General features: G+C 50.9%; 1 protein-coding gene across 3 annotated transcripts in view; it reads right to left on the bottom strand.

The window, feature by feature from the left end:
• Positions 1–27,622, bottom strand: part of SBK1 (SH3 domain binding kinase 1) — an 83,254-nt gene that overhangs the window by 13,969 nt on the left and 41,663 nt on the right. The window contains exon 1 of one of the 3 annotated variants that reach the window (XM_030578642.1): positions 1,726–1,788. The exons of the other annotated variants lie outside the window; for them this stretch is intronic. The gene's annotated coding sequence lies outside the window, so the exon portion shown is untranslated. Of the gene's footprint in view, positions 1–1,725; positions 1,789–27,622 lie in introns of those variants that run through there. 3 annotated transcript variants of the gene reach the window in all.

Below are 27,622 nucleotides of genomic sequence, written 5' to 3'. Positions count from 1 at the left end.
CCCTCCATGGCAGTCCTGGTCTTTGCCACCTCTCTCACCCCTCTAATCCCTTTGCTGGCTCCCCCTTCTCCATCACCAGTTCCAGAGCTTCAGACCTCTGCCCTCCCTGCTCATCTGCCCAGGCACCATCTCATCAGCTCTGTCCATGGTGCCCCATTGCCCTCTTCGTCTGCGTCCCCTGTGGCTGTGCTTTCTTCCAGGCACCTCCTATACATGAGGCACCCCCTGCATCGAGGCTGGACGGCTTCTCTAAATCCCCCCAGTGGCCCCCCCTTCCTCCCACAAGGCCTGCCATAGCTGTAGGCAATATCCAATACACTTGTCCACCTCGTGAGTCAACCACTCACCTCCACAGAGGGAAAGGTCAAGCACGGGGAGAGAAGTCAGGACTCCAGGACTAATGCAGGGAATTCCTGGTGGGTGGGGGGCACAGGAGGGCTGAAGCATTTAATATGATGTGTATTGCGGTAGTGCCTTGGACCCTGTTGTGCTAGGTGCTGTACATTATTTATTAGGGGTATTACAGTAGCACAGAGGAGCCCCAGTCATGGATCAAGCCCCATTGTACTAGGCACTTTATGTTATTTATTAGAGGTGTGACGGCAGCACCGAGGATCCCTGGCCCCATTGTGCTGGGTGCTTTACATTATTTATTAGGGGTATTACGGTACACCAAGGAACCCTGGCTCCATTGTGCTAAGGTGCTGTACAAACACACAAAAAAGCAGTGGTCCCTATTCCCAAAGAGCTCAGTGTGTTGACTTTATAGAGCTCCCAACCCCTTGTAAGTGAGTGGCCATGTCCCGGGATCATTTGACCTGCGTGTTGCACCCCTTTCCCTCTCCCCTCAGCTTTTCAGTCTGTCAGCTCCTCCCTGGCAGTGTTTGGAAGTGTGGACTATGTTGCAAGCGCCTTGTGACAGGGCTTTCTCCTGGGGTCTGCAAGGTGTGGTACCCCTCTGCACACATCTCCCCTGCCCTGCGGCTGGCTATGAGCCACACCATAGACAGCGAGGAACTCAGACGATCAGGGAGAGCTTGATAGCAGAGGGGAGAGCAGGATCCCAACCAGTGGCAATGTCTCAGCTGGCTGGGGGTTTCCATAGCATCTCCCACAATGCTCTCCTGCAGAATTTGGTTGAAGTCACACTCACTGTGCTGAGGTGGGACAGAGAGCAGGGAGGAAGAGAGAGCTGCTTACCAAACTGTGAATGTTGGAATACCACAATGAGGCTGTCTGGAAAGACATTTGGTGTAAGCACTGGAGGAGCAGCTTTATTAAGGGTACAAAGAGCAGCTATCTGAACAGGTAGGAGTCCATCTAGCAGGGGAGAGTGGTGCATGCCCACATCCACGGTTTTGTCCAGCAGGATGGATGCTCTTGTGGCTAAGGTCTGGTACTGGGTCTCAGGAGATTGCAGTTCAATTCCCTGCTCTGCCATGGGCTCCCTGTGTGACCTTGGGCAGCAACTTTGACCCCTCTCTGTCTCGGTTCTCCACCCAAACAGGGTAGGGCTGTAAAGCAAGGAGCAGCCTACAACAGAGAGTTTCAGAGCCTAGGTTTTCAGGCCTGTGCAGTGGCACTAGAAAGAATTGTGTAGCTGTACGGGCTCACGCTCTGACACCCTGATCCAGGGGAAAGCTCACTGGAGTGGGGCTGAAGGGGCCTGAGCTGTGTCCTTCACTGCCACGGACTTGCTGCGTCACCGTGAGCATGTCTCCTCACCTCACTTCCCCGGCTGTCAAACGGGGAATTGTACATCCTGAGCACTAGGAGATCTGTGTGTGGAAGAAGAGTTAAGTATCATTCTAGCATTTGCTATACAATCTCTGTTGGGGTGAGGCGGGGGGGAGATGCCCGGTGCTGAGGAGGAGGGCAGGCTAGCAAGGTGGATTTCTAAGGGGCCCACATACCAGAGGATCTAGGCACCAGGAGAAAGTTACTGCTCTGCTGCTTGTCATTTGGGTTAGCTGTCATTGCCAATTCTTTAGTCTTCCCATAACACCGCATTACCCTCACTCCGGCAGAGAGGATCCAGATGCCAGCAGTACACAGCAAAAAAACAAGATGCTGTTACTTATCCCCATGAAACTAGTGGCATTTCTGTTCTGAAAGTAAGTCAGGGCACAGAGGCCCAAGCTGCCCACTCTCTCCCCCTCATTCACACTCACAGATGATTTCTGAGGGGGTGCTGGTTTAGGCAGGATTCAGGCAGATGCAGTTGGTGCTGGCCAGGATCTGAAATCCAGGAGATCCTGGGTTATAAACAGGGAGCCTTTGCGCAGTAGCAAATGCACGATGAAGGCCAGCTGGTGCGTGGAGTTTTAAAGAGCAAACCTCCCCTGCTATGCCAACGGGTTTTCATTCACAGAAAGATAGGACCTGATTATGTAGAGAACTGCCCCCAACACAATCCTAATCCCTTCCCCTAGGATAGCTGGTACTGCCTATGATCTCATAGCACCATACAAAGAGACACTAATTAAGCCTCACATCACCCCTCCGAAGCAGGATTGGATCTTTTATCCTCATTCTGCACATGAGGAAACCGAGGCACAGAGCCGTGAGGTAAACTGCCTGGATTCACATAGCAAGGGTGAGGCAGAGAATCAGATCGCCCAGCTTCCAGGCCTGTGCTCACACCACTAGCCCATCCTGCCTCACAGCATTCAATACTCAAATCACCTACAATGATTCTCTCACCAGCTTGAGTGTAGCAAGGACTAGGGTTGATGTACTGCAGACTCTGGATGCTATGGTGTGCTTCCTATAAAGGAAAATAGTCTGTGCCCCCTCTCCTGGACCTTCCCCCTCCACACATACGGTGCTGCTGCTGCTGCTGCAGGAGACATCAATCAGCTACTGCAGGGCCAGCTGTGTAGCTTATGGCCCATCTGTATACAATGTGACAAAGCTGCTTTCTCAGTTTGCTGGCTGACTTAGGGATTTGGTAATCGGCTGTAGAATTTTTCACTGGGTTACTGGTTCAAATCCAGCCCAGATCTGTGCTTATCCCATAAAATGGTTGAGGAGGGGTCTCTGCCACTTCCTTCTGTATCACAAAAATGCCACCGATAGCCCCTTTCTTGGTTGTCTCCAAACGTTATGTGAGGACTGAAGAGGGAGGTACTGCCTGGCCCGAGCAGCAAGTACACGGTGGTTTGCGAAGAGGGTTGTACAGCTGCTGAGGACAATCCAAGCGTTTCATGTTCCAGGACTGTTCTGCGACCGGGTGCCCATCGACTGCACAGAATTCACTCTGGAAATCACTTTAGTTAACAGCATTTGGGCAGAAGAAACCAACGCTGCAGTAAAACAATCCCAGAGACCCCAGCTTCCTGAGCAGGCTGATATGGCTCCTGCCGTTCCTACTACGAGTAAGAAGCAACAAGCCCAGCATGCACAAACTGTGACCAGAGCCCGTTGCTACCCTCCACCAAGGGAAGATTGTGAAATGAAAACAGGGATGCCCCTGTCTCAAGTCATGTTCTCACACACTGCAGCTAACGTCCTCCCCGGCCAGTGTGCAAGAGAGGAGTGTGACTGCCAAGGAGTGCACAGGTGTGTACAAATTCAAGAACAGGGGAGGGGAGTGTAAGAGGGATGTGTTTAAGTGCATGAGAAGTGTGTGTTGCAGAATGCCTGAGCAGGGTGAGCAAGAGAGGGGTGCACACATGTGAGATCTTCCTGGTGTGCCTTCCCCCACTCCCTGGCACAGAAGCACGGTGCACCATGGTTTAAGTTGTGCGCTACTGCACTTCCCTTTGAGCGGTTCTCTTCTTGGGCAGGTAGAGAAGCACTGTCGACAACTGAGTCTCTGCTCATCTTCTCCCACTGCTCATCTTCTGAAGGGCCCTGAAGGGAGTGTAAGTCCCACTGGGGCTGTACCAAGCTCCCAAGTACGGATACTCAGGGGTAAAGTGCCCCAGATGCTCAGCTTCTGGCTTTAGAGGCATCTGGGCTTTCCCCCATGCACTGGCCCTGCTCATTCAGCATTTCCCAAACTGGCTGTGGGGGTTCTCGTTGGGGAGTGCAAAGGGGAGCCCTTGCGAGCACTGGATAGCCAGAGCCCCCAAGGCAAGGCTGAAAGGCTGTTTTACAAAATGCCACTGAGGTTGGAGACCTCCATTTTTGGAAGCGCCTGACTTGGGACCAGGGGCTGGTTCCCATCAGTGCTGAGCTCCTGGCAGTTTCCATCGGAGTCAAGGGGAGAGGAAGGAAGTGCTCAGCCCCTGGGAAATCAAGACCCAAGTGGTCACAAGTCAGGTGCGCAAGCTCAGTGGCCATTTTGACCTAAGTGGCTGGACAGCCTGTGACTGCTGTAGTACTGTATGGCCCCTGCCATTCTAGAGCTCTGTGGAGCAAGAAGGGGCTAGGAAGTGGCCAAGTCCAATTGGCAAACAGGGGGCCAATTCGCCCCCAGGGGATGACATCAGCAGGAAGTACTGGTATTCCGTAGGAAGGGAATCAAGCCTTGGGAACCACCACTGTGCTGAGGTGTTTGCAAGGCTGTTTCTTGCTCTTCCCAGGCTCTGATGCTGCTTTGAGGTCGTGGTAGGGATTGTCCGGGGCACAGAGGGGCATGGGCAGAGGAGAAATTCAGGCTGAATCCTGAGATTAGACTGTCAGCTCTTTGGGGCAAAGACCTGCTAGTTGTTCTGTGTTTGTGCAGCACTCGGCACAGCAGGGTCCTGGGCCATGTTGAGGGCTCCTGCGTGCCACTGTAATACACCTAATAAATAATGTACAGCGCCCGGCACTAGGAGAGCCTGGTCCATGACTAGGGCTCTTAGGTGCACCCACATAACACATACTAAATAATAAACATGGTGGGATCACTTGGAGTTGTCTAGTGATGTTGGACCCCATAGTGAGTTTCCATGTTATCTCACGGGGACGGTTATCCTGCTGTGGTTGTGCTGTCTAATGACTAGTTAAAACTGCTATTCATTCACACAACAGGCAGGTGAACACCAGGACTTAATTACTGGTCATGATGGGGTTTGTATCCCACACACACCCAGAAGGGGTTAACGAGGCCTGGGAGGCCAGTGATGTTATGTGGCTGCACCCAGAGGGGGAGCCAAGTTTAACTGATCTTGATGCCCAACTGGGAAGGAGTGGGCTGGTTAGTAAAAAGCCAGGAAGTTGAGAGCATAAGGGGGCTGCAAGGAGAGAATCTGCAGTCACTGTCTGGGAACGGACAGCTGGTGAGGAGGAAACCTGGGAAGAGAATAAGCCCTGGGAGCCTAGCCTTGAAAGAAGGGCCAAGCCAGAGAAGCTATGGGGAAGAAGGCCTGTGAGAGGCGGAGTACAAAGAAGCCCAGGGAAACAGCATCTAGGAGTTGGACTGTGCAGACCTTGGCTGCCAGTTGCAGGGTCCCTGGGCTGGACACCAGTGTAAAGGTAGGGCTTGGGTTCCCCTACCACCTATTGAGAAAGTGGCATGAGCCCAGAGGAGAGAGCACTACAGCAATGAAGCAACAGGAGGGGGCGCCACATGGGGACACAGCCGCTCTACCATGCCTGGCCACAAGGAGTGCTAAGAGTGACCACCTTACACTTGTTCATACATAATACATATATTTTTAGATTACATAGTGTTTACACTGGAATTACTCTGTCATGTAGCCGCTGCCTTCCAGTTACAGGAACTGGTGATAAAAGCACAACCGCCACAGAACTTCAGTGATTGCTGCATAACTGTTGCAGAACTTCACTGTGTTGACAGTGTAGTTATAGTACGGCTTCACAGTGACTGCAGCAGAACTACAGGTAATTATGTTGTCATTGCAGCATAAATACCACACCATTACATTGTGACTGTAGTGCAACTACAGCATAATTACAGTTGCCCTATTATATCACCGACTGTGATGGGACAGCAGGATTTCACACAGTCTTGGCCACTCCCTGGGGTGACATAGGCACCCAGCTGCCCCATATGCATACTGCAGGGCAATCTCAAGAAATGATGCCAAATACAATAGGGAATTAAGTCCCATCCTTCCTCCTGGCCACTTGGATCTAATTGGCTTGGTCCCAGCCATATAACCGGGCAATAGGAGGCCAGCCTTGGAATATAAGATACGAAAGCCCATGAGGCATCCATGCAGCAAGAGGATCTCATGCACAGCTGGGGTAGGGAAGACTTTCTAAGCACCACTTCGAAGGTCATGCAGTTGTAATGCTGCCTTAAGACCAAGCCAACATCTACATGAAACCCCACTGGATGGATCCATCCAATATGGCCAGCCCAAAGTCTCCTACCAATGCTGACTTGCTCTTAAAGTAAACCTTAGATAGATTGCTGAGGACTGTTTCTTCATTGGTGCTTCCTGCTCTGAGTCCATATCAGGGCAGTAAAGGCCCCTGAAAGGCAGGACTACCACACAGCCCTGATGGAGAGCTATTAACAAAAATATGGATGGGCTTGGTCTACACAGTTTTTGCACTGCTTTCACCATATTGGTTTAGAAATAGATACAGCTAAAGTAGTATCAATCCCATGCGTGGATGCACTTATATTAGTATCAAGGTGCTTATAGCTGATTCCCACATGGGAAGGGGAATAAGTTATATTGATATACAGCAGCTTTATACTGGTACAACTGCAGCCATACTTGGAGTTGTAACTGGTATATTTATCGCAGTAACAAAAATCACAACCATAACATACAATTAGACTGGCGTAAAACCTGTGTGCAGAGCAGGTGGGAGAAACCAGGGCAGTGACAGAGTACTGCAGAAAAGCAGAAGCTGGAGCAATCATTGGAACACAAAGAAGAGCAATCATGACTATAACTGGCCCCTACATCTCACCTAGCTTTCAAGTAAAATAATGAAAACTAAAATTGTAAAGCATCCAAGGCCTCCCTCCCTACTGACCTGCACCACGTGTCATCCCCAAGTGGGTGTACAATGCTACTCAACTCTGAACAGTACAGCTTCACATCCACTTTGGATTCTGCATGGCTGTAAATGGTCTCACTAGTGCATTGGCCAATCAGACCCCAAAGGCTGGATGGAAACACGAGCATCAACTAGCACTGGGTGTTTGCAAAGAACAGATCTGCCCGGATAAAGCTGAAGGCTTTTCTTTTGCAAGATTTCCAAAATCACTGGGCAAGAGGAAAGCAGTTGCTGTACTACAGTTAGATGTAATTACAGTGGCTCATGACATCTCTCAACATTAATTCCAATTAGCTTGCATATAAACAGTGTCTTGTAGATGGAAAATGGTCTGCAGGGCCCTACGCCACGGTTTACATTATCACAGCAGCAAAGAGCCTAGGCTAACAAATAGCAAAACCATAGATGGCGGGGAGGTGTCTGCTGCCGTGCCCCAGGGATAAACCACATGTGATGGGGTAGACAAAGCCCACACTGGGCAAGAAGGAGTTAACAAGAGCCTGTGGACAGTCAGTCCTGGGAGGGAGAAGAGCTGATACTGGTTCTCATTCAGCAAGAGAAGCTGAGCTAAAAGTGGGAAGCTACAGGTGCGCATCTACACTGCAACAGAACACCCATGGCCAGCCCAGGAGAGCTGACTTGGGTTTGTGGGGCTATAAAATTACAGTGTAGACACACAGGCTGGAGGGAAGACAACTGGCCCTGGGTTCTCTGTGCTGGTAGAGGGGCCTGCAGGGAGCAGGAAGACTCCAGTTGTGTCAGGGACGGGCCTGCCAGGGGAGCAGAGAAAACTCTCCTGCAGCAGAACCAGCTGGGCGGCGGAAAGTGCTCTGAAGCTCTGCAGTGAGCCTAAGGGGAGAGAGAGAGCTGCCAATACACCCCAAGCCTGTGCAAAAAGTGGAGGCAGGAAGTGGTCCTGGGAGACAGTGGAGGTCTGCGCAGATAAGCAGCCAAGGCCTATTAGAGCATCCCTGAACTGGACGCCAGAGGACAGGAAAGGCCATTCAGGCGCCAGGGTAAGTACCCTTGCACCCCCAATACCAGGGCAAGGACAAGTGAGTCTGGAGTCAGGCTGATGTCCCAGGGAGAGGTCGATGGTGTATTGTTTGTTGGACTCTTGGTTTACCCCAGAAAGCATGGGGCTGTATGTTACCTGCCCAGGGGCCAAGCCACAAGAAGAAATGACCCACCAGGCTGTGGGGACTGTCTTGCAATGCCCAGCCACAAGGGGTCACTCTGGCAGCAAGCCACACACTGACACCACACAGTAATCCACATACCTAAGGCACTTCCATGGCATTCACCACATCTGAGCTCTTCCCAGTCCTTAATGTATTTACCCTCACAACACTCCTGTGAGGCAAGCCTCTTGTCCCCATTGTACAGAGGGGGAAACTGAGGCATGGAGTTGCTAAGTGACTTGCCCAAGGTCACAGAGAAAGCTTTAGCAATTCAGGGAACTGAACCTATGTCTTCAGAGTCATTTTAGGCTTCTACCTTTACCACTCGCCTATCCTTCCTCTCTAGGAATGAGCTGCAGCTGATACTGAATTAGGAGGTGCTGTGACTATAAGTGAGGGCTGATAAATAGAGAGGGACCTGGAGAGGTTACTGACATAGGCCCGATCCTGCAGTCAATCCAGTCTGACACAAGGGTCTATCCACGTGGATCCCATCCTGGGATCAGGGCCATGGGCAGGCAATCCCACTTCTAAAAATGCAGCTAATGTCCTAAAATTGTGCAAAGTCCAGGATCCTGGATGGGAGGGAGGAAGCTGGGATCAGTGAAAGATTTAGGGGCAATATCAGATAGCAACTTAGGCATAAGTATTATGGCAAAAGGAGTGGCCAATCAGTGCAATTTTAGGGTTGCACACCCAGGACAAGTAGATAGCCATCCATCTCAATGGGACCTGGCACAACCTCACCTGAACTCCTGGGTTTGGTTGTGGGTTATCAGAAAGACATCGATAAACTGATAACAATACAAACCATCCAGATCCTAGAGGGACCGACATGAGGAAAGCTGATGAGAGTTAAGCGCGGATTGCATGGCTAAGCAGGGGGACAAACAGAGGGTGCAAACGTCAAGAATGGGAGAGTAGAGCAAAGGGGTATAGGGAGGAATAGTGGGACATTTAGGCTAAAGATCAAGAATCTGTCCCGACTGAGATCTATGAAGCTTTGCAAGGGAACAGGTGGAGACCCCATGGCTTGGCCTAGGTCAAACTAGACTGGGTGAAACATTAGTAATTATACCATGTAGGGGGAAATCCTGCATTGGCAGGAGGCTCTGATCTAATAGGATGTTTCCATCTCTGCAGGAATCACCACCCTGGCACAGACCAATGGTCCATCTCTGCCCAGCCTATCTTCAACAGAAGCCAACACCAGACAGTTCAGAGGAAGACACTAAACACTCATAATGCACGTAAGTGTGCAATGCTCCACCCCGGGGGAATACTTCCGCCTGATCCCATCTGGAGATCAGCTCATGCCCGAAGACATGGTTGGGAGCCCTTGTCAGGTGCATTCTAACCAGGGTAACCACAGAGCCTGGCTCTTTTTCTGAAAGATCTGCTCTAGGAATTATTTGGAGACAGTTCTCTGGCCTGCGTTACCCAGGTCAGATTAGAAAAATCACTGTGGTCCCTTCTGGCCTTGGAATCTATGAATCCAAAACATTCTCCTTTACTACTAGAGATAGGGCTGCAGTAGCTTCCTCAGAATGAAACTGATCTTCCCGAAATGTCTCATGCTCCATCTCATCCCAGGGTAGGATTTTTCTGGGATGTCACAATCATACAGAGCTGTTTTCACACCATTACAGAGCCCAATTTCACATTCTCTAAATCTTTGTTTTTCAAGAAAAATACAAATGCCCAGCCAAGCACACTCTGCAACATATGAGCCCCTAGTGTTAGCCCAGCAGTGATTTTAAGAGCTATCATGCAGCAGGGAGTTCCAAAAATTAGGTCTAATGCTAATAATGGACTTAACAGAGCCAGAGCTTTAGAACCGACGGTTGCTGGACAGTGACCCAGAAGGACTTAAGTCACTTTTTAAAATCCCAAAATAACCATCCTGCCAACAGCTAACCCAGGCCCTCTGAGACACTGCATCATACATGGAATCCATGGCAGCGAGAGACACCAGGACTGGGTGCAATAAAGCCTCCCTTCATCCACAGAACAACTGGCTCCTTCTGCCTCGGCCACATGGTGGAAACAGCAGTGGTCGCATGGCAAAGGAGAGAGGGAGTGCCACCTAGTAGTTACAGAAGGAGACTGGGAGCCAGGAGACCTGAGTTCCACTCCCACCTCTGCTGCTGACCAGCTGGGTGACCTTGGGCAAGTCACTTAATTCTCTGGACTTCAGTTTACCCATCTGTATGATGAGGATAATTGACACTGACCTATCTCCAGAGGGGAGCAGGATTCATTGTTTGCAAAGTGCTTTGTGGCCCTCGTAAGGGAGCAATTTGAGAAAGGTTACAAGCCAGGGGGAGGGACTGGCACCAGCTCATTCAGTGCCACAATGCAAAGACCCTCATGAAGAGAAGCAGCTCACTGCATCTCCTCCTGCTGGTGACAGTGGCCTGAAGTGCAGGGTACATGTAACATTGAAAGGACACTCCACTGTCTGAGCCCTCAGCTTGCTCCTAATTAACCCCTGCACTGCTGAGGATGCTCCCACCCAGCCACTGACAACCCCAAAGAGGGCCAAGTCAGACCCTAGACTGTCTACTGCCACCCTAGCACCTCAGGTGCCTCCAGGATGTGGCCACAGGCACATCTGATGAGAAGGCCCCATTGTACTGCTGTGCATCATGGGTATGGTGGGGTGTCCAGCCCACACCAGCATGAATAGGAGCTCAGTGAAGCTACCTGGCTACACCCGGAGGCTGGGCCAGCCCCAGTGGCTGATGAGCTGGGGTGAGCATAAAGAGAGGAATGGGGAGCTGCAGAAGAGGGAGGAATTCTCTAGGATGGGAGGATGGAAAAGAGCCTGGAAGCTGTCACCTAGGGCCCATGAGAGGGATGAAAGGTCAAGGCTGAGGAGGGAGAAGGGGGGTTGAATTCATAATGTCCCACTGGGATTTAGTGGGGAGATCCCAGGAGAGCTCTGGGAGTCCTAGCCTTGCAAGACAGGTGAGCTGATGGAGGCTCTGGAGAGACCTACTGCCAGGCTCTGGAGAGACCTACTGCCAGGCTCTGGGGGGCAGAAGCCTAAGGAGGAAGCAAGGGATGGTCTGAATATGGGTAGACCTTTCCTGCTTGCTTCAGGGTCCCTGGGCTGGAATCCAGAGAGAAAGGTCCTGGGCTCCGTCACTAGTCACTAAGGAAGGGGCTGAGAGATCCCCCCCAAAGGACAGGGATGACAATGACCAAACTCTAGGAGAGGGGTGTGAGGACCACAAGACCCAGAAAACCTGACATAAGGACATTGGGCTTCTTGTTGGGTTGGGCTCTGTTAGCCCAGCCAGAAGGGGCAGGGCTTAAACACCACCTGGCTTGAGGCCAAGCAGCAAGAAGAGGAGCAGCACAGCAGGCCCTGAGCACCCGTCAGCAGGGGGCCCTAGAGAAGATGAAGCTGGTATGCCATGCCCAGCCACAAGGAGACGCTACAGTGGTGAGTCCAGTTATCTACACAAATGTTGAACACCGTTATTTATAGCTTGGGCTGTGACTGAGGTCGGGGCCCCCTCGCACAAGGTGCTGTAGAGATGCAGAGTGAGCCAGTCCCTGCCCAGAGCTGGCCACCGAAACAGACAAGACAAAGGGGGCATCCCTGTTCTACCAACAGAACACGGAGCCAGAGATTAAATGAGGGACAGAGCCTCACTCCCCAGCAAGTCTGTGGCAGACCCCCACCAGGCCTGCCATCGCTAAGGGCAACAAAGCCTGCCAAGTGAGATGAGCCAGCAGGAAAGGGTTAACCTGCTAGCTGCTGGCAAGCAGTTCCCCAGGTCTCAGGGAGCCCTATGGTGCCTTGCTGAAAGCCAAAGTCCCCCTGCCTCAGCTCACCCAGTGCTAAGGTGCCAAGCAGAGCTGGGGGCTGCACTGATGTCAGAAGCCCTGCAGAGTTGTGCCATAGGCACCAACTCTGTGCATGCTCCAGCGCTGGAGCACTCACGGGAAAAAAATTAGTGGGTGCTCCATACCCACTGGCAGCCAAGCTCCCCCCTCCTCACCTCCTCCTTCCCCTCTCCCTCCCTCCTAGCGCTTCCTGCTCCACCCCCACCCCCAAAACACAGTGCTTAGGACTTTCTGGCAGGAAGGTGGAGAAGCGGGACGCTGCGCACTCAGGAGAGGAGACTGGAAGAGGCAGGGCAGGGATGGGGCCTTGGGGCAAGGGGTGGAGCGAGGGTGGTGCAGGGAAGGGAAAAGGCACAGTTAGGGGAGGTCAAGCACCCACCAGGCAGAGAGGAAGTCAGCGCTTATGAGTCGCTCCCTTTGGCAATTCAGTGGGAAGAGGATCTGCCCCACAGGACAATGGAGAGCAAGATAGCTGACCTAGCTCGGGGGGGGGGGGGGGGGGGGGGGAACAAAAGGCTTCAGTCTCCTACCCTGTCCCCTCCCCGTGAGTGTCGGGGGGTGGGGGGGTTGAGAATCTCACACAACAAACCCATTGTGCGTTGCTGGGGCCCCAAGCAGCCTGGCCATGCCTCATTGACTCCTTGCATGCCAGGATGCCTGCTGGGCTGCGCTCCCCTCCGAGGGCTGGTGGCTGCCAGAGCTGGCAGGGTTAATAGCTCCACTTGTCTCAGCAGCGGCCAGCTCCTTGTCACTACATATTAAAGCCTGGTGCTGGTGTGAGAGGGAAAGCGCTTCCCCTAGGAACTGAGCCTTTTCGCTGCAGCCCCAGCCTGCTCATCTGGAGCGTATTTAGTTATGCAGTATGTGGGTGTCGTCCACAATGCTCACCTGGCGTGGCAGCCCACCTGCACCTGGGGACATGAAACAGACAGGGCTAGGGGGCACCGGGGGCTTGGGGAGTCACATGCTCTCAGCAAGTTCTGTCACTCGTTTCCGCCAGCCCCAGTACTGGAACCTTTCCTGGGCCTTGGGGACCTCATGTCCCTCCTCATCTCCATAGGCAAGGGCTGCATTGTCCTGCCTCTTCATTTCTCACCTGGACCAAGTCTAGATTCTTGTACATTACAGTAACTGGACTCTTCTCAATCTTCAATGGATCTATCCTCACACATCCCTGGGAGGCATGGCAATCATCCCCATTGTACAGCTAGGAAACTGAGGCACATAAAGGCTAAGTGACCTGCCCAAGGTCATATAGGAAGTCTGTGTCAGAGCAGAGAATTGAACCCAGGTCTCCTAAGGCCTAGGCTAGGGCCCTGGACCAGTCTCTCACTCCCTCATAGCTGACCTTGTGCTATTCTGCCCACCCTGTGTCAGCGACAGCACAGTGAGAACTCAGGGCCTCCTGCCACAAAAGCGGAAGGCGAATCTCCCTTAGCTGTTAGCACATGTGTAGCAAAGCCACATTGCTAAGCTGATTCCACCCAGGAGAGGGCAGCAGTGCACACTTACAGTGAGCAATCTATTGTAATAATATGGCATTTAGTCCACCTCCCCATCCCCCAACCCAGGACCAGCGCAACCCCCTCTCCCCAAGCCAGGACAGTCTCCCATCACTGCCAGCTCAAGCTGGGGTCTGGCTGTCAGGCTGGGCTCCCTCCTTAGCCGGCTATAGGGATGCCTCTGAGTGAGGCTGCTGATGTGCATGGACTCCAACTAGCCACACTCTGCAAGGCCCCGAGCAGGCTCACTCAAGCTGGGCCCTAGGAATGGCCCAGATGACAGTGCCCGCAACCCACTTTGCATGCAGAGACAGGGGATCCCTTACAGTGGTTAAATCCTGGGCAGGGCATTGAGCAGTCAGAGTTCTAATCCCGGCTCTGCCACGTTTGCCTCACCTAGCAGACCAGGTTCTGACAGAAACCTGCCTGCTTTGCTTTGCTTTGCTGCTGTGGAGCCTGGGAGTCCAGCCTCCAGGGCCATGGCTCCAGGACAGCCAGTTGGGTGGGCTGAAGGGTAGCTGGGAACTGGCTCCCAACTCCCGGTGGAAGATGAGGAGTACTTTGAGATCCTGAGACGCAGGTGAAGTGCTGTGTTTTATTGAGCGGGGGCATGCCAGATGAAGCAGTGGTGCTGGTGTCACCCGCTGGTCAGTGTGTGTTATGGTCCCCCTTAGTGTCTGACCCACAGAGGATCTGAATCTCCAGCTGGAGACCTTTAGCAACTCGCCCTTTCTGCATTGGCAATCAATCCCTCATTCAAATTGGCAACATGCTGGCCAAGGGGCAGTCATTACACTTGCACATTCACTGTACAGCTGCGCCCAGTCTCCACTGGGGTGGAAAGATGGCAGCTGCCATGCGAGGGTCTTGAGGCCAGGGGAAGAGGGATATACCACTCCAAAGTGATAAACACCAATGATCTAAACACACCGAAGTTCAGATCTGACAAGCAGGAACCTTAATGCAGAAATACTGTTGATGCTTGCTCTTTGGACTGCCCAGCACTAATATGAGCATAAATTGGCTGGCTGCTTTAAGCTGTGTTTGAACTGTCTTGTCTCCCAGCAAAGACTCAGTCACGCTGGAACAGAAAACTGAGGGGAGAGCAAAAGAATTCACAGGCATTCCTTTTGTTTCTTTTTTCTCCCACAAGCCTCCTCTCTTCACACTTTTCTTTCCTTCTGAGAAGACTGGGTTGATCCATATCTGGAGTCAGTCCTGGCTCTGCCACTGACTTTCTGTGTGACCTTGGCAAAGTCCCCTAATCTTGCTCCATGCCTCAGTTTCCCCATCTGTAAAACAGAGGTAACAATCCTTCTTTTGTCTGCCTTGTCTGTTAGATTGTAAGCTCTTGGGGCAAGGCCTCTCTCTCGGTAGGTTTCTGTACCACACCTGGCACAATGGGGCTCTGATCTCAATTAGGGCACTACCATCAGGTGAATAAAAGTGATTTTCTGTTATAAAACACTTGTCTCCTGCCATTGCTTCGCTCTGTCAGGTCAGTGAAAAGGCAAAGAGGAAATAGTATGGACAAGAGACACATGGGGTGACTTCTGGATTGTCGCTGTGTTCCCGATGGTATTTCGTCTGTGGAAGGGTGACGAGACAAGAGCCATACAACGTTCACTACGAATTTTGCAAAGCCTCTCTCTCCAGGTGTTTGAATCCCACGCTCCCCACAAGTGATGGATGGCTAAATGGATGGATACAATGCAGCTCTCAGTGAAGTGACAAGGGACACACCATGGGCTCCCTGGTGGCAGAGAACAGGAGCGCAGCAGTGCCTGCAGTGACGCAGACCGGAGGAGCCGTGGGGAGATATTTACCCCTCTCCCCCACTCATGAAATCACAATGCCATCTCTCTCCTGTTTATAGCAATTGTGTGAATAGTTCATTGGTTCTGCAGGAATGTGGCAGAGGCCTTCATCATGCATGAGTGTCACATTAGATGCATGACATTTGGTAGGTTTGGCAAGAGATTCCACCTCTTATGTGCTACTGCAGAAACACCTGTGGGTTTTTCAAGCCCCTAGAGGATGGGGGAGAACTCACTGGATTCAGGATGTCTAGGCTGCTCTCCCACAAGCCCCAGTATAGGGGTCATGTTGGGGTGGGGTGAGGAGTGGGAGAAGTGGGGGGCCAGAGCACATGGGCTGCCCTGGGACGGCTGCCATAACTTAGAGCAGCCCCAGGGATGATCAAGGTCTTACCTATACACAGTCTTGCACTGGTTTACAAAGGTGTGTTTTCCAGTCAAGTTTGCATGTAGACAAGGGCTAGGTTACACTGGGAACACCACTCCTGGAGCAGCCCAAAATTGGAGGCCTGCAAAGATGGCTTTGCACTATGCCTGCTGGACTGACTCGTGCAGGTGCAGCCCAGAACTGACTCCTCCACAAAGGGAGAGAAACGTGGTTTGGCCAAAGACTTGGGAACATACTTTCATTAGATCTTTGCCTCTGGATCCACTGTAAACACTGTGACGCCGCTCTGCAGTGGTTCAACCAGGGCCTGCAGGCCTTTTCTCCCAGGACTGGTCCCTGAAACACACTGGCGAACCAGGCTCTGCATAACCATCCCTCAAGTCAGAAGACAGCCACCGTTGTGGGCAGCAGCAGAGCCAGGTTTTGAGCAGGGGTGCAGGCAGAAGGGCAACGAGTCACTGGTGGTGCCATTTTCAATTATACCTGTTGGACTGAAAAGGTGCCACACATGCACCTAAAGGCCACTGGGGAGGACAGTGCTGCTGCCCCCTGCTATTAGCTCTGCCACTGACTGTGGGTCCTTATTTGTCACATTATCCACAAGCTGCCTTGTGTGCTGCAGCACTGCATGGAGCTTGGCTGCAGCTTGAGGCCCCAATCCTGCAGTCAGAGCTGCACTGCTTAACCCAGGTGCCCAAATGTACTTGCAGACAGGGCAGGAATCCACCCGCAAGGACCCGACTGCAGGCTGGGGGCCCACGGGTGGGTTGTGGAGGGCAGTTTGGAAGCTCTGCCGGTTTTGAGTTATTAATGTGCAGAAGGAATGTGCTTTCCCTGGTTTTACTCGACCCCAGCTGAAGTCTCACACTTGAATGATCTCAGGAAAACTGGCTTAGGGGGAAAAAATGGGGGAGAATTGTCTTAGATCAAAAACTTTTTTTTTTTTAAATTCTTGAGCAATTTTTAAAAAAAAAATTAAAAGGAAATCTCAAACAAAAAGTCAAACTGAAAGGTTCTATTTTGCCAGAATGTTTTGGGGGGGTTCGAATGAACCGGCTTGCTGAAAGCAACACGAAGCCACAAACTGTTTCACTGTCACCAATCTGAGTTTTTCATTGAAAAACAGTTTGGATCAATAAAAAGTTGGTCCTGATCCCCGGTCCCCTGCTCTAATCACTAGGCCTCACTCCCATTTGTAGGGTGGGGAAAATGTGGATACCGAGCTATGGGGAGCAGTGGGTCCCAGTGGTCCCCATTCAGTTGTCATGGGGGGGGTTGCAGGGAGTCCTGGGTTAGCTTCCAGTCTCCCTGTCTAGCTAGGAGTTGCCTCCTCGGCAGCTGCAGCACAGCAGGGTCAGATGAATGATTGGGTGTAAATCCACCAGCCCCAGCCCAGCTAGGGAAGGTGGTGTTTATGGACCCAGACTTTGGGTCGGATCAGGATCCACTCACCTGGCCCTTCCAAATATCACTTCTGAATCTCCTGCTGGGGGAGGGGAGCGAGGAGGGGGCTGTGCTGCACTGGTGCCATGCAACAATTAATGACTTTCCAAAATGCAAGGTGAGCAGAGTGAACGAGCCCCATCCATCTCCCTGCTCTGGATACGTCAGCCCCGGTGGCTGCCTGCAATGCTGCACCTGTTTACAGTCCCCGTGTCCTTTGATAAAAATAGCACAAGCTCCGTCCGTTCCTGCTGTTCCCAGAATCCTCACTGTTGTACCTTCTCCCTGAGATAGCAAGTGGGGCCAGCACTACCACAGCACTAGCTGGCCCTACAGCACCTCCTGCTGTGAGAGGTGGAACAGCAGGAGCTGGGAGCGTCCTCTCAGCTATGCTGCTTCTGCACCATTGCCGGCAGCACCTCCTGTGGGATGTAACGGGAACTACAGTATCTTCCAGGCAGCACTCCCACCCTCATGCAATGCCTCCTGGTGGGAAAGCTGCATGCTCAGCTTTCCACTGTGGCTAGAGGCATCTGCAACCTTCTATATCACCTGCCAGAGGTGCACATGGGGGAAATGGAGCCAGGGCTAACTTGCCAAGAAATCCCAAGAGACTGGATTCTAGGACAGAATCGATACTGCACCAACCAGCCTCAGGACAACTCTGGAGCAGTCCTCAGATGTAATGGTAATGCCCCAGGCTCATCATTTGTCGTCATCGGACCTCAAAGTGCTTTACCAAGGATGGAAGAATCATTGTCCCTGTTTTACAGATGAGGACACTGAGGCCCAGGAAGGTGAAGTGACTTGCCCCAATCCACATCTGATTGGAGACCAGGTTCTGTTCTCAGTTCTGCTGAGTCTGAGCCCAGTGCACTAGCTGCCAGACCATACTGCCAACGAAGAGGAAAGCGATGCTTCAGCCCCCAGGAAATAAGGCCCCTCAACATCACAGACCGCATCTAAAAAGCATGGCCCTGGTGCAATGAGTTCTACATACATGGAGGGAACTGTTCACCAGCTGGAGCCAGTGCCATGGCTCTAGCTGGTGAAATGAGTGAGCCATGGACACATTCACTGGGATGCAAGGAACACAAGAGCAGACTCAAAAAGGGGCAGGACTGAGCGCCTGTGCCTGCTGAGAGCCAGACAGCTTCTGCTTGGGAAGCTTTTGCTAGAGTCTGGCCACTAGATACAACCTGTCCCAAAGAGCTCTCAGTGGAAATAAGAAGTGCAGCCTCGCTTTACCGAGGGGGAACCAAGAGCGGTGGAGAGTAAGCGGCTTGCAAGGGTGCACAGAGGATGTGCAGCAGAGCCAGAAATTGAACCCACCTCTGAGTACCTGTCCAGTGTCTTAACCACAAAACGATCCCTCCTCCTGAGTTTTGCTCCACGTGCAAAGATCAACCCTCCCGTTTCAGCCTGAAGGGGTTTCTCTTAGATTCAGGGGAACCACTCACCAAAAGCGAAGTCTCTCACAGTTAGCGCAGGGTACACCATCCCAGCTCAGCAGAAAGTGGGCAACTAGCAATGTACACAGAACACGAGTGACAAATGCTGTACGTCACCCTTAAAGCCCAGCTCTGAAGCCTGTGGCTAACCCACTTCACACTCTCCAACGATGGCGATCCTATAACTCCCAGGTGGCAGCTCCCTCTGTGGGCTCAATGGCTTGATTGGTGCTTCCTACTAGTCAGACTGAAATTGTTCTCTGTTTAAGCACAGGAATCATTTATCTCATTGACTAGGGAGGATAATCCACCCACTTCTTCCTCACTCCATGGCTGCTGTATGTATTTATAGACAGTGACTGTCTCCTGTAAGCAGGCGGCTCTTCTCTGCAAGAGTCACATTTCCCGATGCTGCTTTGGCTTTGTCCCTGTTATCCGGCTCTCTGGTAGTGCCTGACTTTACCCCATGGCAGCCTGCCCACTGCTAGCTGACAGAGTGTTCTCCCTATTTTAGTATCACAGCCAGGCACATGCATGACGGAGACAGAACGCAGTGGGCCTGTGTGAGATGGAAGGGAATATAGCTGGGTAATGAGGGATGGGTACATGGGGTATCAGAGCAACCCCCAACTGCAGGGGCCTGGGGCAAGTTTGTGACTGCTCTGAGCACCCCCAGAGAAAGGCTACATACAGGTCGATCAAATGAGTGACATCCCTGGTCCCAACCCCCACACAGTGGCCAAGATTGATACTAGAAAATTGGTGAGACTTTGGGCTTCCCCCATCCCTAGCTCCATGCTCGGCCTCCTGCACGGACATTCCTGCATACCCACCCTGCAGCTTGCTAATCTCAGGCTGGAGAGCCCACAGAGCTGGGCACTGAGCATAGCTGGGCAAACAACAGATTTTTCAGGTCACTGGCAATTCTGAAGAATCGGAAAAAAAAATATTGCTTGGGGTCATCCCCAAAATGAAATTTAAAAAAAAATAAAAATTTGGTGAATCAAACAATAAAAAAAATCTTTTTCAGGTCAAACAAAACATTTTATATCCGTTCTGATTGTTTTTTAATGTTTTACAAAAAATTAAACAGCATTAAAGGAAATTTCAAAATAAAAAAATCATTTTCAATTCAGAAAAATCAAAGGCTTGTTCAAAAAATGTCACAAAATGTTTTGAACTTTTTTTTCCCAGACTGTTTTGTTGTTTTTCTCCCCTCAGCTGAAACCATTTGACAAAGCTGCCACAAATTTGTAAACCATGTCAGTGAGGCCAAATCTGCATTTTTCACCAAAGCAAAAAGTTTCAGTTGAAAAACGTTTGCCAAAAGCAGGGAATGGACAACAGGGGATGGATCACTTGATTATTAGCTGTTCTCTTCGTTCCCTCTGGGGCATCTAGCATTGGCCACTATTGGAAGACAGGATACTGGGCTAGATGGACCTTTGGTCTGATCTAGTGTGGCCGTTCATATGTTCTTTCACCCAGCTAAAGCCGTAGACAGCAGTGATCGGTGCCCAGTTCTACTACCTGGCTGGCATGTCCTCTGGTAGGAGACATCGCAGCCTGTGTTTCTGTTTGCCTGGAGTGGAAGCCAAATTCACCCCCAAAGAAATGGAGTTTTATTTGCTCCATAGCCAGATTTCTCCTTACAAATTCTCCAGAGGATCTGCAAGAGGTACATTTTATGGGGTTATCCCATAGCCCTGCTGGTTACTGAGCTGAGACTGCCAACATGGGCATAGTTTGGAGAGTCGGGGGGGGGGGGGGCATTGCTTCCCGCCCCAACTGCAGGTGGCAAGTGAGGCAGCAGCCCAGGGCACAAAGCTATGGGAGCAGTTACACGCGCTCTGTCTCTCCTAGTCTGTGTCCCGCGCAGATCAGGGCTGATCACCAGGGATCCTAGTTTTCCATGATAAAAAATCCAAAATTCTCCATTAAACAAAAAACAACAACATTCTGCATTTTTCCACAATTAAAATGAAATGCTGATCTTTGGATACCCTAGCCATAATATCTAGAGGTATCAGTTGAACACAATGTTTTACTGATATACAGCAGAACCCCGCTTATCTGAGCCTCTATTATCTGACTCTCTGCATTAACCAAACCCCTATAAAAAAAAGCTAATTCCATGTTTTTCTGTGGCAAACAGATTTCTAGGATCCCTGCCGATCACTCTTTAAAGCTTTGTCTGAAACTTTGCCTCAGTTACCCCATCTGCAATAGGGGAATAACACGTGAAATTTGTCAAGATATGGGATCTCTCTCGATGAAAAGTCCTATTTAAGTGCAAGTAGTAGCATAAGAATTGAGATCCAGACATAAAGTGGTTCTTTTCTGAACTGTCTTCCAAGGGCCCAGGGAAAAAAATAATTTGCCAACTACAGGTGGCCTTTAAATGGTTTTCAAACATGTCTATATTGTAGACTGCTTGAGAAGGCCTCTCGCATACACATCTCTTCCCAGATCGCTCGCCACTCATTCCCTGCGTGACTGTGCACTGTTTGGTTACACGAAGAAGTCATGGAAAGGCATTATTAAAGATACAGGACCAAATCAGCTTGCTTTCATTCAGTAGCTGGGGCCACATGGTTTCTGTCTGTCTGCTGTTTAATTTTAAAATGTTTCTAGCCTTTACAGTTGCGAGGTGTGTTCTAAATATAAACGTGAGGCAGTAGTGTCATGCCGGGTTTGCAGAGAGCATCACAGCCCCAGCTGCTGCTGCTCAGAGTTTTCCCAAGCAGCAGCAAATGAAACTTGGAAGACTGGCTGCTTTCACTGATGCAGTACAGAGCTCTGTGGCAGCAGTGGAAATGAACAGCATGGGAAAGCTAGAAGCCCTGGCTTTGCATTTGTTAGTACCAAATCTTTTCCCACAAGCCCCTTCATCTCTCCCTGCCATTCTGTGGTGCTGAATCAGTCTTCTTGTGTGTTAGAAAACACAAACTCTCCTTTGAAAATTGTCCGTAGGGCTCCCCGCTCTGAAAAAAGTCCACTCCCCGCAACCTCTAGTCAGCAGCAACTCCAGAGGGTCACTAGGGTTTGCTAATCTGCTAAGGGGGATTCACATGAGGAATGGTGGGAAGAACAATAACTCCCCCATGTGGATCCACCCCCCTTTACCACCTTCCACATTTTGTAAGTCTCCAGTTAAGTATTCATAAACAAATGGAGTGAACTAAGACACAAATGAGGCCTTTTGTTCTCCAGACCCAGAGTGAGGGAAGATGAGAAAGCACAAGGCTGCAACCAGGCAGGGCGAGCGGGGCAGCAACCCAGGGCGCAAAGCCACAGGGGCGGAAAAATGACAACAACAAAAAAGGGCCACCAGGGGCAGGCGCCCGGCCCAACGGGCCACCAGTGGGCCCAGCCCTGCAAGCCTTGGGGAGGCACAGAATTTCCCTCCCCCTCTCCCCCCGGTTCCATTGGCCTGGCTGCAGCTGCCCCCACAAACATAGAAGTAAAACTACTCCTACGGTTGCCAAAGAACAAATCAAGACTCCTGCTATCTCCTGCACAGGCCACTCTCTGCCTTGTCTTGCCCTGTTGGTGCTCATCTGTGCCTTGAGACTTGATACCTGTTTGGGGCTAACCTACTTCTGTCCAGCACCAGATGCACCTCTGTCACCTGTTGCATTATCATCAGTGCACTGTATTCATCTGACCCCCCTCCCGATGCCCTGGGAAAGAGGGCTGCGAGGAAGGCTGTTGTGATACTTAACAGGATTTAGGAGCCTGCCCCTGGGCAGCAAGGCCACCTACCCCTGGGCAGCAAGGCCACCTACCCCTGGGCAGCAAGGCCACCTACCCCCCACAGGCTCAGATTCCCAATAGCTCAGAGGCACAGGCTGAGAGTTATCCCTTCCACAGAGATGGCCTGGACTCCCTAACAGGCTTTTCCATTTCAGGGGATAGCAGCTTGGCTCCCACAGAAGGTGCTGGTGTGAAGGATGAGGCAGTGGGTTAGAGACAGACATTAAACCCCAATGCTTCCCCAGCATTCAGAGGCGACAGGTTTTTACTTCTAGGTGCAGCAGTATTTCAGCTCTGCCAGTAAGTAATTGGCCACTCGTTAACAGCCCTGGAGACCCTGTGACAAAAGCTCCCCCCAGGACATCAGCAGGGAGGGGCAGAGCATCTGTTTGTCAATTACAGGGTGGGAAACCTCAGCACCAATCAAAAAATTACAGGCCAGGAAACAACCTGATTATTAAATGGAGTCGAAGTCAATGGGTTCAGAGCTGGATCTAACATGAGCAGAGCAGGCAGATGCTAATGGAAACATCTCAGCGAGGCTTGGCTGTATGACAGTGGCACTGCCCAGACCCTCGCCAGGTGACCTTGGGCCAGGGGAAATAAATCAACCACCACATTGCCTGAGCTCTTCGGCCCTCACTCCATCCAGTCAGAAAACTGGGTAAAAGGCAGCAACCTAACTGCTTAAACCAGACTTTGTGTCTGGGGTGAGAGCTCCCTGGGGAAGGGAATGAAAGGAAAAAACACCTGCTTTGGAAACCTGCTACAGACGGTGTGAATTACAGCTTGTGCCATGGGAGAAGGCAGAAACTGGGCCAGAGCCCTAGCTGGTGTGAACTGCAGCAGCTCCAATGGGTCAATAGAGGGTGGGTTACACTAGGATCGGGCCCATTCTGTTTAACATCTGCGGAGTTTTGGTTTCATCTCTGAACTCTCACCTCATGGTCTGTCTCTGTTACACCCACTTATTAGGTACCCAACCCCAAAGCAATAACAATAATGAAATCCTCTGATTCTCACGCACCTTCCGCCTGGGGATCTCAAAGCACTTTAGCAATGTCCCTGACTGCATCTTTGGGGAGAGAGCATTATCCTCCAGTACACATGGAGAAAACTGAGGCACAGAGAGCAGAAATGATGGGCTCAATGCCACACAGTGAGGCAGTGAATAGAACAGTGAGCCAGGAATAGAACCAGAAGTCTCAGTTCCTTGTCCCATACTTTGGCCTCCTCCTTCTTTCTCTCTGGTGAAATTATTTTACAGGTAGGCTATTGCTCCCCGCTGATCACATGATGAAGAGATCTACCATGTCCACTGTCTACCTAGGCCTAGCTAGGAGACACCAGATGATGCAGCACAATCCCTTGTCACCCCACCCAAAGCCAGGGAAACCAGCTAGAAAGAGACCATTGGCCCAAGGGATAGCAGCAGCTGTATCAGGGGTCAGCCTGACCAAAGACGGACTCTCTTGTGCCGGCTCCAGGGGGCCCGCAGTCCCAGGCAAAGCTCTGCTCCCACAGCCTCCCACTTCTGAGCCTTCTGCTGCCAACAACCCCTGCCTCCATGCTAGAGCTACTGCTGAAGACTTGGGCTCTGATGGCCCATCAGCAGGTGCAAGTTCTAGAGCACCGCACGTGTCCGCTGGGGGAGCTGATGGCAGAAGTGCCATTGCTAACTGCAGCGGCTGGGGGGAGGGGAGGGAAATGAGGCTCCATCTGCACCAGCACCCCTTTGCTCCCACTGCCCTCTGTTGACATCACAGGTGGAGCTGCAGTGGTGGGAGTCCTAGTGGACAGAGCTCTGGACGGTGGCTGGTGTTTTAGGCACTGTGTTGTGTAGCCTTGCCTTGAGCAGGGCTGCTGCCTCGAGCCCTGTTTAGACAACACTCCCAACCCTGGAGCTGAATGGCAAATGGACCTTAGTTCGGACACAGCCATGGGAGAGTGAGGGGTCCCTGAGATCAATGGACCTTGGAGCACCTACTGCTCTATGAAGAGCCACCAGAATCTCTGGCTACTCCATAGTCCTGGACGCTGGTGTAATGAGCTGTGTCCCTGATTACACTGCCTGTAGGTGGAGCCCTGTTGACCAGACCCCACAGCAGAACCCCAGAGTTCCTCAGCATCATTAAACTGGTTTGCTGGCTCTTGTGATGTTTGCAGATGGCCCTGTGGGCTAGGGTCACTAATCCCTTGTAAAAGGCAGCAGCGACCAGTGCACCTGTGATTCATCATCTGTCCCCTAATTGGGCTTAAGAGATCTCATCTGGGCATCCAGAAGTGACACAGACAGGCCGAGAGAGCGTCAGGAGACAGCTGCCTGAGAACAGAGGAGAGAGTATAGAAAGTTGCCTGCAGGAAAGCTCTGAAGGTGAACAGTAAGTGACAGCTGTCGGGGATGAGTTAATGTTGAAAACTAGAGCCAGGTGCCTAACTCCCCTTGGCTTTCAATGGGCCAGTGCCACACCTCTCCAGGGTGCTTTTGAAATTGTCCCCCATCGGTTTGTATTTAAATGCAAGTGGAGATGATGGCACCATTCTGGGGCCTGGGCAGTGGAATAGTGGCAGAAGTGGGCAGCTCCATTCTATACTTACTGAAGTGTCTGGGTAGCTTCCAAATGGCCAGGCCTCATGCTGGCCCTCTGCACAGGGTGAATTTCACTCCCTGTGGGGGATCTAAACAAAGCACCTGCCTGTTGTTTAAGACCAGCTGTGCATCAGGCTACTCCATGACCATAGCTTGGACAGAAGCTTTCCTCCATCAGCCTGACCCTCAGAGGTGTTGGTTTGCAGCCCCACCTGGTGGATCTGAAAGGCAGCGGATTATGTAAAGCGATCCACCCCTCTTAGCAAACCTGAGATAGGTGCATACAAGCCTCATGCACCCTCCTAGAGCTGCCCCACCACTGATTACTCAAGGGAAGGGCACCTGCTTATAGTGACTGACCTGAACCCAGTCCAGCAAAAGCTGGGAACCTACAAGGTATTTTCTGCACAACTTCAGATCCCACTGGGACAGGGAAGGGAGTGCACAGCCTAGCCTCAAGGGTTGGACACTAGATTAGGACTCTGCAGACATGAGTTCTAGTCCCCGTTTGATCCCTGACCCACTGCATGATCTGAAGCAAGTTGCTTTGCTCCTCTGTTTTGTCTATTTAGGGCTGTCTCTCATGCTGGGGTTGGACAGCTCCTAGTGCTCAGAGCCCAGCAGTAACAGAAATAACAACAGGCAAAGCAGGCAGCCAGCCCTTCCAGCTTCCCAGCTGTGCTTCCCCACCAGGAGCTGTCTGCACTTTTCCCTTCGCTTCCTGCTGAAACGAGAAAGACCAAGGGCAGTTTATCACACAGCTCATCTCCCTGAGCACGAGTCCTTGTTCTGTAGGGTAGCAGGGCTGCGTAAATCAGTATTTAATTTGGGTGTCTGTGTGAGCTGAGTGTTCAGGAAAGCTGCCAGAGCAACACCCTGGAGTGTCTGGAGAAGTCTCTCTCAACACATGCAGGCCATGCTTCACACAACACCAGCATTTGCCAGTGCCTCAGTCCTGACCTAGAGGGACCCAGAGGCTGGAGAATGAGCCCTTCTCATCCCATTAGCCACAGCATTCTTGGGCTCCTTTAAAGCTGCTCAGCAGTACCAATGCCTGCATGTTGGTTTTAGTTATGGAACTGCTTGTCTATATGGAACAGGACTGGAACCGGTGAAGTCAGACCATAGAGAGATTAGACAGAGAGACCAGATTAGATTCCAGATTTCGGTCTTGACTGGAACCAAGAACTGCACAAACAAAACAATAAGGAAAAAATATAACCCATGTCAAACCTCCAAACAGATTCAGTTATCTGGGCAGGGACTGTCTGTTCTGTGTCTATACAGCACCTAGCACGATGGGGATCGCAGGCCCCTGAAACTCCTGGGTTCCATCACAATACACATAATCAATATATGTTTGTATTACAGAAGCTTCTAGAGGTCTGAGATGCGATCAGGGCTCCACAGCATTAGACACCAGACAAACAAACAACAAAAGATGGTTCCTGAGCCAAAGATCTTGCAGTTTAAACCAACAAGAGAAACAAATGATGGAAGGGAGGACCAGGAAAAGTGATCTACCCAAAGCTACACTGTAGATCTGAGGCACAAGTGGGATTAGAACTCAGCTCTCCTGAATCCAATTCCAATCGCCCTGCCTCAGTTTAGCTTTGTTTGATCCAAATCAGTTAATCCACCATTAATTTTTAAAGATGGGTGAAAACTGGATATTCCAGTTTGTGGGAAATACCACTACAGTTGACGCTTATTTGCAGCAACACTTTGTAAATGCAACCAACACTTACAAGTAACATTTCCCCCAGGAACACTTTCCCCTAGATGAATTGTTGACATTCCCCATAACAGCAACAGTCGCATATGGGAAACATAAAAAGAATGAGGAGTACTTGTGGCACCTTAGAGTCTAACAAATTTATTTGGGCATAAGCTTTTGTGGGCTAAAGCCCACTTCATCGGATGCATGCAGTGGAAAATACAGTAGGAAGATATATCTAGAGAGAGAGAGAGAGATACACACACACAGAGAATATGAAAAAATGGCTGTTGCCATACCAACTCTAAGGAGACTAATCAATTAAGGTGGACTATTATCAGCAGGAGAAAAAAAACGTTTGTAGTGATAAATCAGGATGGCCCATTTCAAACAGTTGACAAGAAGGTGCGAGTAACAGTAGGGGCAAAATTAGCATGGGGAAACATAGTTTTTACTCTGTGTAATGACCCATCCACTCCCAGGCCTTATTCAAGCCTAATTTAATGGTGTGCAGTTTGCAAATTAATTCCAGTTCTGCAGTTTCTCGTTGGAGTCTGTTTTTGAAGTTTTCCTGTTGAAGATTTGTGACTTTTAGGTCTGTAATTGAGCGATCAGGGAGATTAAAGTGTTCTCTGACTGGTTTTTGAATGTTATGATTCTTGACGTCTGATTTGTGTCCATTTATTCTTTCGCATAGAGACTGTTCGGTTTGGCCAATCTACATGGCAGAGGGGCATTGCTGGCACATGATGGCATACATCATATTAGTAAATGTGCAGGTGAATAAGCCTCTGCCATACCATCAGATATATATACACCTCTACCTTGATAGAACGCTGTCCTCGGGAGCCAAAAAATCTTACCATATTATAGGTGAAAATGCGTTATATTGAACTTGCTTTGATCCACCGGAGTGCGCAGCCCCACTCCCCTAGAGCACTGCTTTACCATGTTATATCCAAATTCATGTTATATCAGTTGCATTATATCGAGGTAGAGGTGTATAT

This window comes from Gopherus evgoodei, chromosome 10 (assembly GCF_007399415.2).
Source record: "Gopherus evgoodei ecotype Sinaloan lineage chromosome 10, rGopEvg1_v1.p, whole genome shotgun sequence".
NCBI classification, from domain to species: Eukaryota; Metazoa; Chordata; order Testudines; family Testudinidae; genus Gopherus; species Gopherus evgoodei.
This window is presented reverse-complemented; position numbering and strand designations above follow the sequence as displayed.